Source organism: Zalophus californianus, chromosome 5 (assembly GCF_009762305.2).
Source record: "Zalophus californianus isolate mZalCal1 chromosome 5, mZalCal1.pri.v2, whole genome shotgun sequence".
Lineage (NCBI taxonomy): Eukaryota > Metazoa > Chordata > Mammalia > Carnivora > Otariidae > Zalophus > Zalophus californianus.
The window spans coordinates 131,142-143,188 of NC_045599.1; the positions used below are offsets into that span (position 1 = coordinate 131,142).

Sequence of the window (12,047 nt, forward strand, 5' to 3'; positions counted from 1 at the left end):
TGTGCGCCCTTGGAGGGGAAGGGGAAGCTAGTTGGTCTCTACGGGTGTAAATCAGGTACGAGTCTGTTTACACTGTGGGAAACCAAGGTCTGATGGTCTTCCCGAGCAGAAATCAGGGTCTGGTCTGTCTACACTGGCGGAAATCGGACGCAGCGCCCGAGCCACTGGTCTGCGAACACAACCCCAGGCCCCGAGGCTTTGTGAGAACAAGAGTAAAAGCAAACGCCCCGCCACCACCCACGCTTGCTTCGGAGGGAGGAGCCCTGCGCCCCCGCCCCCATGACCGCCCCGGTGAGGGCACCTGCGCGCTGGGTGCGCCTGCGGGAGGTGAGAGCGGCGCCCCCTCCCCGCAGTCCTCCCAGCCCCTCCGCGTCCCGCCGAGTGGAGGGGGTCTGCCGGGCGGGGAGAGGGTCTGCGGGGGCGGGGGGGGGGGTCCGCGGGGGCAGGGGTCCGCGGGGGGCGGGTGTCCGTCCGGCGGGGAAGGGGGGGCCCTCCGCGGAGGAAGGGAGCCGCCGGGGGAGGGAATTCGCCCCGCGGGGCGGGGGTCGGCAGGGGGAAGGGTCCGCGGGGGGAGGGTGTCCGTCCGGCGGGGAAGGGTCTGCCCCCCGCAGAGGAGGGGCGTTTTCCGGGGCAGCGGGGGCGGGGAGGGTCGGGCCCCGGCCGCCCGCGGGTCCGGCTCGCGTCTCCGGCTCCCGGCGGGGCGGGCGGGGCGCCAGGAGGGTGGCGAGCCGGACAGTGGCCTTTATGGGAACGTTTTCCTTCGAGGTCGGACAAAGGCGGCGCCACCATGGCTCTCAGCGCGGCCGACAAAGGCTCCGGCACCAAGGTAGGGTCCGGCGGCTGGGTGCCGGGGAAGGGGTTCCTGAGGGCCGCCGCTGCAGGACTTTCCAGTCGCTTAAAGGCCAGTTTAGCAAACTTTTGCCTTAACTTCATGAATCTGTGTGAGAAAATAGGGCTTCCAGACAGATCTGCATTGCTAGGGTCTGAGGGGTGTCGGGGGAGGGAGTGCGGGACTAAAATCACCTGTGGAGTTGTTGCTCCCTTCCTTGTTATTCGTTAGCTCAGAACCGGGAGGACAAACCAGTCGACTAGGGCGCTGCAAAGACAAAGAACTTGTACCTCAAAAATACCGAGATGGACTTCTGTGTTGGAACTCAGTTGATTTCAATAACGAACGTAGCCTAGGGCAACGAGACCGTCCTTTGGGGTTTGGAAAAGTGGGGTAGACGCGGCTTTGTATTTCTTCGTGTGAAATGCAGCAGTGCGTTGGGTTAGTCTCCCCTTTCTCCTGGGAAGCTGGATTACAGACTGTTTGGCGTAATAATTACACTCTACTCCTGTTACCAACAGCACTTTTACTTAAAAAGTTTAGTTGGAACTTTCGGGGTCTAATTAAAAATTAAAACATATCATTAAAAAAATAGGTGAAATGTAGTTGAAACTCTGGATAATTAATAGCTTCCGAATCTGCAGCTTACACTAGCTGAGCTTTAGGCAGGGCTGTGGGCGCTCAGAGGAGGCTTGGCTTCTCAGCTTCACGTAGAGATTTCCAAAGTGGCGGTAGTGCCGCTGGGCTTCCCATTTCCCTGAACCTGCTTCAGACTCACAGGATTTCTGGGTGCAGAGGATCTTGAGATGTCACTCTTTGCTCTCAGTAAAAATACACTCCGATTCTGAGATATTTAACAGCAACACGTTTCCATTCCCGGTGGAATCATGCCTGTACTGGCGTGCTGGGCATCTGACACCGAGGTACTACTGATTCCGAGGCAGAACCACATTTTGGTCTCACTGTGCTTTGGGGGACAAGTGGGTGGTCCAGGTGGGCCTCGAGAGGACAGCCCTGAGTTTCCCAGTGGGCTGGTGGGCCTGGGTGCTAACCTGTGACGAGCAGGGGAGACCTCATGGTTTTATCCCAGTCCCGAGTGGGCCTGGTCTGAAACGGCCTCTGTGAATCGTGGGCCTTTGTGTCTGCGGCATCCTGGGGTGGTCTCCCATGAATCCTGTATTACTTGTGAAGCATCCCCCAAATGCCAGGCTAAGGAAATAAAGTTGGCCCTGAATTTGCCCTGAGGCTGTCTGAGGTGTGTTCACGGGTTGTGTCATCCAGCCGAACACAGGAAATCCAGATCTCAGAATGCCAGATCTCAGCGTTTTTGGTGAGAATATTTCAAGCCCAGTTCACACGCCACCACCTCCCTCCTTCCAAACAGAGCTAATGTGCCTTGTCTGTGTGTTGGAACGAAAATAAAAATCACTCAGAACCTGCTAGTTACCCATTCTGCAGCCAAGAGGCAGCCCCGAAGCAGTGGTTTCCTCTCCACACAGCTGTGCCCCGAAGCAGAGAGCCCCTGCTCAGGATTTACCCCCCTGCCCTGTCAGCTCTGGGCTTCTTCCTCTCCTCCATCCCTCCACCCCTGTCAGGGCCTGCCACTCAGCAGGTGTGCACAGGCAGGTGCTCACTGATCCGGCAGATAAGGATGAGCCCAGGGGATGGTTGGTCTGACCTAAGAGCCCAGCACACTTTGGCCATAAGGTGCGTTCGCCTGCAGAGTGAAGAGTCTTCTGCTCTGTCCCTTGCTAGGATGAGACGCAGGGCAGGGTGACACCGTGTGGTTGGGGATGCATGCTGTGCACCCAGAGTTCTAACCCTGGTTTCCCCACTGAGTGAGTGGGCAGACAAGCCCGTCAAGCTTACCATCTTTAGAATGGGGGTGATCATAGCATTATAATGTGCTTAAACAGTGTCTGGTAGGGGCACATGGGTGGCTCCGTTGGTTAAGCGTCTGCCTTTGGCCCAGGTCATAATCCCAGGATTCTGGGATCGAGTCCCACATCGGGCTCCCTGCTCAACAGGGAGTCTGCTTCTCCCTCTGCCCCTCCCCCCACCCCCGCTCATGCACTTGTGCACTCTCTCTCTCAAGTAAATGAAGTCTTAAAAAAAAAAAAAAAAAAACATCTGGTATATAGTAAGTGCTCAATAAATGTTAGCTATTATTCTGTGATTCTATGAGAGAGAGAGAGGGATTTTCCTAAAAGTAAGAGATAAAAAGGATTGTTTTAATTTTTTTTAAATCATCTAAGGAAAAATATCCAATGAAGTTATCTTCAGGGTACTTTGGCACTCAAAAGATATCACCAGGAAGAGGAATTACAATTATAATTATGTACTATTTTAACAGTATAATTGTGTATTTTTTTTGAAGAAATGTTTTGTGGAAGTGCCAAGTCAATAGGCCATAACCTCAACTTGAGTTCAAGGGTCCCCTAGCTTTCCTTATGGGTTCCTCAAAGACTACAGAAAACGTCATTGGGGTTCAGTCCCCTGGGGCACCACGCTGGGTAATAGAGTGAGCATTTAGTTCTCAAACTGGTATTAGTGTGTCCAGAGACTGCGATCTCCTGAGACCCTGGCCCAAAGGGTCTTGGTTGCCAGCGATGTGGGCAGAATACAACCTCTCCCCAAAGCACAATGTTTAAGGAAGCGTTGGTGGGGTGGGGTGACGGCAACGAACAAGGGAAACAGATACTAGCAGAGTTTCTCAAAAGCTCTGGAACTTTTTTTTTAAGAGTTATTCTTTTGAGAGAGAGAGAGAGAGAGTAAGAGCTCAAGCAGAGGGAGGGACAGAGGGAATCTCCAGCAGACCCTCCCTGGGGCACGGAGCTCCACGCGGGGCTTGGCTCCATCCCACAGCCCCAAGAACATGACCTGAGCCGAAACCAAGAGTTGGATGCTCAGCCAACTGAGCCACCCAGGAGCCCCTGGAACTAATTTTTTAAAATAATATTTTGAGGCGAAATTCACATACAATAAACCGTTTCAAAGCAAACAATTCAGTGGCATTTAGTACAATTCCCAGTGTTGTGCAACCACCAGCTCTGCCTAGTTACAGAACCTCTCTGTGCCCCACAGTAAAATCCCACACCCATGTAACAGCTTCTCCCCATTCCACCCCCTCTCATCCCCTGGAACCACCAGTCTGCTGTCTTTCTGGATTTGTGTGCTCTGAATATTCCATGTAAGTGGAACCACGCGGTGTGTGACTGTTTTATTGTGCTGAAATACATACAACACACAGTATACGTTCAAACCATCCATCCTTACAGCCCCTTCCATCCTGTGACTCTGAAACTCTGTCGCTATTACACAGTGACTCCAACTCTCCCCCCAGCCCCTCACTGCCAACACTTTACGTCCTGTCCTCATGGGTGTGACTACACCAAGGGCCTCATATAGTTAGAATCACACAGTATTTGTCTTTTTGGGATTGGTTTATTTAACTTACCGTAAAGTCCTCAAGACTTTATCCATGTTGTAGTATGTGTCAGAAATTTCTTCCTTTTTAAGGCCGAATATTATTCCCTTGCATGGATATACCACAATTTGTGTGTCCATTTTTCTGTTAATGGACATTTATACTGTTTCCATCTTTTGGCGTTTGCAAATAGTGCTGCTATGAGCATGTGTTTACAAGTTTTTGTGTGTGCAATATTTTCATTTCTTTGAGTATATACCTAAGAGTAGAATTTCAGGTTCATATGGTAATTATAGAATTACCACACTTTTTAATGAGCCACCAAACTATTTTCCACAGTAGCTGAACCACTTTACATTCCCACTGGTAATGTATGAGGGTTCCTATTTTTCCACACCTTTACCAACTGTTGTTATTTTCTTTTTTTAAATTATTATAGTCATTCTAGTGAGTATGAAGTGATATTTCATTGTAGTTTTGGTGTGCATTTCCCTAATGACTACTGATGTTGAGAATCTTTTTCATATTTGTTGAAAAAAAAGTCTATTCAAGGTCTTTGCCCGTTTTTAAATTGGGCTGTTTATATTTTTGTTGTTGTGTCCTAAGAGTTCTTTATATATTCTGGATATTAGACTCCTCAGATATATGATATGCAAATATTTTATTCCTTTTGCTTTCTTGATAGTGTCCTTTGATGTACAAAATTTTTATTTTTAATGCAGTTAAATTTATATATTTTTTGTTGTTCATGCTTTTGGTATCATATCTAAGAAATTATTGCCATCTGCAAGATCATGAAGGTTTACCTTTATGTTTTCTTCTAAGAGTTTTATTATTTTAGTACTTATATTCATGTCATTGATCCATTGTAGTGAATTTTTGTGTGTGGTGTGAAATAGGGAGCCAACTTTCTTCTTTTGTATAGGGATATCCACTTTTCCCAGCACCATTTGTTGAAGAAATCATTTTTTCCTTATTGAATAGTCTTGGAACCCAGGTTGAAAGCCAATTGGCTGTAGTTGTATAGGTTTATTTCTGAATATTCAATCCTTTTCTTCTGTTGGTCTGTATGTCTGTCTTTATGCTAGAATCACACAGTTTTAATTACTGTAGTTTTGTAGTGGGTTTTGAAATCAGGAAGTGTGAGTCCTCCAACTTTGTTCTTCTTCTTTAAATTTTTTATTGTTATGTTAATCACCGTACATTACATCATTAGTTTTAGATGTAGTGTTCCATGATTCATTGTTTGTGCATAACACCCAGTGCTCCACGCAGAACGTGCCCTCTTTAATACCCATCACCAGGCTAACCCATCCCCCCACCCCCCTCCCCTCTAGAACCCTCAGTTTGTTTTTCAGAGTCCATCATCTCTCATGGTTCGTCTCCCCCTCCGATTTACTCCCCTTCATTCTTCCCCTCCTGCTATCTTCTTCTTTTTTTTTTCTTAACATATAATGCATTATTTGTTTCAGAGGTACAGATCTGTGATTCAACAATCTTGCACAATTCACAGCGCTCACCATAGCACATACCCTCCCCAATGTCTATCACCCAGCCACCCCATCCCTCCCACCCCCCCACCACTCCAGCAACCCTCAGTTTGTTACCTGAGATTAAGAATTCCTCATATCAGTGAGGTCATATGATACATGTCTTTCTCTGATTGACTTATTTCACTCAGCATAACACCCTCCAGTTCCATCCACGTCGCTGCAAATGGCAAGATCTCATTCCTTTTGATGGCTGCATAATATTCCATTGTGTATATATACCACATCTTCTTTATCCATTCATCTGTTGATGGACATCTTGGCTCTTGCCACAGTTTGGCTATTGTGGACAGTGCTGCTATAAACATTGGGGTGCACGTACCCCTTCGGATCCCTACATTTGTATCTTTGTGGTAAATACCCAGTAGTGCAATTGCTGGGTCGTATGGTAGCTCTCTTTTCAACTTTTTGAGGAACCTTCATACTGTTTTCCAGAGTGGCTGCACCAGGTTGCATTCCCACCAACAGTGTAGGAGGGTTCCCCTTTCTCCACAACCTGCCAACATCTGTCATTTCCTGACTTGTTAATTTTAGCCATTCTGACTGCTGTGAGGTGGTATCTCATTGAGGTTTTGATTTGGATTTCCCTGATGCCGAGCGATGTTGAGCACTTTTTCATGTGCCTGTTGGCCATTTGGATGTCTTCTTTGGAAAAATGTCTGTTCATGTCTTCTGCCCATTTCTTGATTGGATTATTTGTTCTTTGGGGGTTGAGTTGGATAAGTTCTTTATAGATTTTGGATACTAGCCCTTTATCTGATATGTCATTTGCAAATATTTTCTCCCATTCTGTCGGTTGTCTTTTGGTTTTGTTGACTGTTTCTTTTGCTGTGCAAAAGCTTTTTATCTTGATGAAATCCCAATAGTTCATTTTTGTTCTGGCTTCCCTTGCCTTTGGCGATGTCTCTAGGAAGAAGTTGCTGTGGCTGAGGTCGAAGAGGTTGCTGCCTGTGTTCTCCTTTAGGATTCTGATGGACTCCTGTCTCACATTTAGATCTTTCAACCATTTTGAGTCATGGAATTACACCACGATCACCACTTCCCCAGCACCGCCCCCCACACACTTTTCTTTTCATTAGGCAGCCCATTTCCTCCAGTGACACATTATTTCAGGAAATCTTTCAGCACACTGTGTAACATAAGCTTTGAAATGTAGGTATATACAAGATCAGGTGTTGAACACCTTTTCACGTGCCATTTAAAGATCCTCTTGTGAAGTACAAGTTCATGTTTTTTTCTCATTAACAGGAAGAAGAGGTTATGCCTTTTTAATCTTGCTAGAGTTACTTTAATGGAGTAACTTTTTATATTGCAAAATCACTATAGGTCTATTCATGAAATTAGAAATTAACTTGGTCTTAAGTAGGCAGGCATAGAATTCTAGAGTTTTGGGAGGGAACAGGGCTAACTGTATGTGAGTAACCTGCCACCTTTAAGTTGAATTGGGTAACTTTAAAGATTCATCCAGATAATTTTTTCTCATTTCTGTCCTCTCCAATGATTCAACCTCATTTTTTTTTTAAGATTTGTTTATTTATTTGAGAGAGAGTGTGGGCATGAGCAGGAGGGGCAGAGGGAGAGGAAGAGAGAATCCAAAGCAGACTCCTTGCTCAGTACAGAGCCTGACTCAGGGCTCAATCTCACGACCCTGAGATCAAGACCTGAGCTGAAGTCAAGAGTCGGATGGTTAAGTGAGAGAGCCACCCAGGTACCCTTCAACCTCATTTTTAATTAGCTGGATATAATCTGGATTTATATTATAATGAATTTTAGAATGAGGCTCTTTGGTTCCAACATTAGCTACATGGTAGGAACCATTTATTTATTATAAGAAACTGTAAACAGAAAATTATTCAATAGATATATTCTGACTTATCCTCTTCTGTTTTTAATTAAAATGATATTTAGGAACAAGAGCATTATTTATCTATTCAGCAAATACAAATTGAGTGCATTCTCTATGTCAGATCTAATAATAGGGTTAGAAAATACAATAGTGAACAGAACAGACCAGCAAGGCTCCTGTCTTGTTGAAATATATTTAGGTAGGGGAAATTGATAATAATTCAGTAAACAAATAGTTAAATTAGATAATTAAAGATAATATTTTCTGTTTGGCAGGAATGGAGCAAGAGCCACAAAATGGAGAGCCTGCTGAAAATAAGATCATCAAGGAAGCATACAAGAAGGCATTTTTATTTGTTAATAAGGGACTGAATACAGATGAATTAGGTCAGAAGGAAGAAGCAAAGAACTACTATAAGCAAGGAACAGGACACTTGCTCAGAGGAATCACGTATCATCGACATAGGTGCTGGGTGGGAATCTGCTAGGCAGATGCAACAGAAAATGAAAGAAACACTACAGAATGTATGTACCAGGTTGGAAATTCTGGAAAAGGGTCTTGCCACTTCTCTACGGAATGATCTTCAGGAAGTACCCAAGTTATATCCAGAATTTCCACCTAAAGACATGCCTGAAAAGTCACCAGAGCCTCAATCCTTTGGTTCACCTCCTCAGCACACTGAAGTAAATGGAAACACTTCAACGACAAGTACAGGGTTGGTTCCTGCACCTAGTTCTTTATCCTTACCATCTCAGAGTCCTCCAGCAGAAGCACCTCCTGCTTATAACCCTCAGGCTGCTGAGGGTCATTACACTGTATCCTATGGAATAGAATCTGGGGAATTTTCATCAGTTGGAGAAGACTTTTATAGGAATCATTCTCAGCCACCTCCTCTTGAGACCTTACGGCTAGATGCAGATGAGTTGATTCTGATACCAAACGGAGTACAGATTTTTTTTGTAAATCCTGCAGGGGAGGTTAGTGCGCCTTCATATCCAGGGTACCTTCGAATTGTGAGGTTCTTGGATAATTCTCTTGATACTGTCCTAAACCGTCTTCCTGGGTTCCTTCAGGTAAACCAACGAAAAATGTAAATATAATTTGAAATATGTATAGAATACATCATTTTTGTTTGTCAGTATTTATTATGTGTCCAGGACAATAAGTGCAAAAAGATTATTCTAGTTCCTTATTAATATATTCTGTGAAATTTGTGAACCGTAAATATCTATGTGTTTAATAGATTCTTTTATTAAAGATACAAAATACTCTTTTATTTTTTTCAAAATTATGTTTTTGTATTAAAATTGTGATGACAAGATCTGAGGGGCATCGGAGAATTCATCCTTAAAATTTTAATTCTTTATTGAAGAAGAAACCTAATAACTTCAATTTCAAAAGGGATTTATGTAACTCATGTGGATGTGTTACTGTAAATTTCCACAAATGTTGTCAATTCCCATCTGAGGGGTTGATCAGGGCTAGACCCAGCCCAGTATGTCGAACAGGGGTTCTCAACCAGGGATGATCCCCCTCCACTCTTCAACCCAAGGACATTTTGACAATGTCTGGAGACATGTTGGTTGTCACAACTGGGGGGTGGGTTGTGCTACTGCTACCGGCATATAGTAGATAAAGGCCAGGTGGAACTGCTAAACTTCTAAACAGGATCACTTCGTCAATCAATATTATCTAACCCAAAATGTTAATCATGCAGAGGTTAAGAAACTTTAGTATAGAAGTAGAGATTGTGATGATAATTTAAGATGCATTTCTAACATTCCAAGGAGATAAATTTATCGGAAATGCCCTTGGTCCAAGAGTAAAGACTGGTGCCAAATAACAGCTGGTGTTGTTAGGGCACTGCTGTGGAATTAATGAAATATTCTAAAGGCAATATTTTGAAGGTGATGTAATAACAATCTGTTTTTAAATGATAGGACGTCAGTATAGGGAGTTGGGTTCTAGAAATGAGGACTCCATTTACACTGGGTATGACAGAGAAGTTTGCATGCATGTCAGGAAGATGACTATTTGAACAAAGCAGGTCATTTTGTCCAGAGTCCAGATGATGCCATTGGTTTAGTTACAGCACTAGTTACCTAGATTGATTTTGTCTTTTGGTATATTCCACTTTTAATTCTTATGCAGCTTTTACATGGAATCAACCTGAAAGATGTTTTAAAGGTAGTTGGAGACTTACTAAGTGTGTATGAAGGAGTTATTTGGGGGCATTGCTGAAAAAAAAAGACTTCATTATTGGATAGGAAGAATATTTTGTATCCCGTAGGTTATTTTAGGAAAGAATCCTTGAGGTAGAAAGAGTAGGCATATTGATTGGGGATTGCGAAGAGGCTCATAAAAGCTGTAATACTTTCTGCTGAACTGGTAATAGAGCTGTGTTGTAACAGTGGAATTTAAAACCTTTGGGGAGAGGGCGGTGCCTGGATGGCTGTTAAGTGTCAGACTCTTGATTTCAGTGCAGGTCACCATCTCAGGGTTGTGATATCAAGCAAGGCTCCATGTTGGGCATAGACCCTCCTTAAGATTCTCTCTCTCCTTCCCCCTCTGACCCCCCCAAAAAACCATAAATACATACATACATACATACATACATACATACAATAAAATACAATAAACAATAAACCTTTGGGGCCCAGCCTACTGGAGATATGGGAAATGAATATCAGAAACACTCGGTTACATGAGCTCAACCAATAAAATGACTTGTTCTGTAGTAAAAATTTATCCTGTTTGAGTGCTATAAATAAAGTGTTTTTAATCTTTCAGTATCTCCTATTTTTGGTTGTAAATAATAAGTAAAATTTCACCCAAAGTTTAATTTGAGTCTCTTGAAGGGGCTCTCATTTGCATGTATTCAGATATGTGTAACAGTGACCTAAAAGGCAGTTAACTTGTGTTTACTGAATGTCTCTGTTCTGAAAAACAAACACTAAATCAGCTGAGTATTAGAAGTTAAATATAATTTTTTTAAATATAACTTTTTATATTGCAAAAATCACTATAGGTCTATTCATGAAATTAGAAATTAATTTGGTCTTAGGTAGGCAGGCATAGAATTCTAGGGTTTCTAAAAACTATTTTTCTCTAGGTTTTAGTTTAAAAACCTTTTTAAACCTATTAAATTTGTATTCAGTTCATTAGAACTTAGACATAAGGTTTCTCTCTGAAAGTGAATCTGGGAGAAATAAGCCTGTTGTGGATAAGCCTTCCAATCTGTAATGATTTACCCTGAGAAAGGTCTATAAAGTTTCATTTCAGAAGATTTGGAGATACTCCAGTTCAATCAGGGTGTCAAGAATGTAGTTAGTCTTAGAGAAATCATGACAATAAAAGAAAACTTTCCCAAATTTTAGTTATTCAAGTACAACCTTTGCAATTTTTTTTGTCAGTTTCATACTTCTGCTGTTATTACTTTCTTAATATTTCAATTTAAATGTCTCATTTGTTGGGGTTCCTGGATGGCTCAGTTGGTTAAGTGTCCAATTTTGATTTCAGCTCAGGTCATGATCTCAGGGTCAAGATTCTCCCTCTCCCTCTGCCCTACCTCCCCTCTCTTAAATAAATAAATAGGTAGGTAGGTAGATAGGTAGATAGATAAATGTCTCATTTGTTAATTTTATCATCCCAACCAGTAACAACTGTGAAATTGAGGGACAGATGTATTTTTTCCTAATACATTGAAATATATTACTATTCAAATTTAAATAATCTGGTTTATTACTTGAGGTCATTTCATATACCACTCATGGTAATATATTATACTTTGGAAGACACAGCAATGAGTTTTATTATGACTTCTCTAAAGTTTGACTTATAAAAGATGGAGAGTGGCATTTGAGATGACTAAAAAAGAGAATCTATAATAGAAGAATTTGAGCGGTGCCTGGATGGCTCAGTCATTGAGCGTCTGCCTTCGGCTCAGGTCATGGTCCCGGGGTCCTGGGATCGAGCCCCGCGTTGGGCTCCCGGCTTCGCGGGAGGCCTGCTTCTCCCTCTCCCACTCCCCCTGCTTATGTTCCCTCTCTCGCTGTGTCTCTGTCTGCCGAAAAAATAAATAAAATCTTTAAAAAAAATAGAAAACATTAAAAAAAGGAAGAATTTGAAAAGGTTTGTAAGGATTTTAAAAGAAAGAATCAGACTTGGATACTCTGATCCTTTTAGGTTTATATTCTGTTGGCCAGAGATGATGGCAGAGCACCAGATTTTTCCATTTTTTATATGAAATTCTTTCATGCTCTGACTCATTTGCACAATATTTTGATAATAGATTGTTCTCCCAAGTTGCTTAATAATTAGGAAAACAGTGTGTCCTGGATGAGCAGTACAATTAGAATATTCCTCTTGGGCTCCTGGGTGGCTCATTTGTTATGC

At 43.0% G+C, this 12,047-nt stretch overlaps 1 long non-coding RNA gene across 1 annotated transcript; it reads left to right on the top strand.

Annotated features, from left to right (window-relative positions):
- Positions 1-280: 280 nt before the first annotated feature.
- On the top strand, positions 281-10,659 carry LOC118357013. Its single transcript, XR_004820097.1, has 3 exons — positions 281-327; positions 766-826; positions 7,928-10,659. It is a non-coding gene; the product is annotated as an uncharacterized LOC118357013 (long non-coding RNA).
- The last annotated feature ends 1,388 nt before the right edge of the window (positions 10,660-12,047 follow it).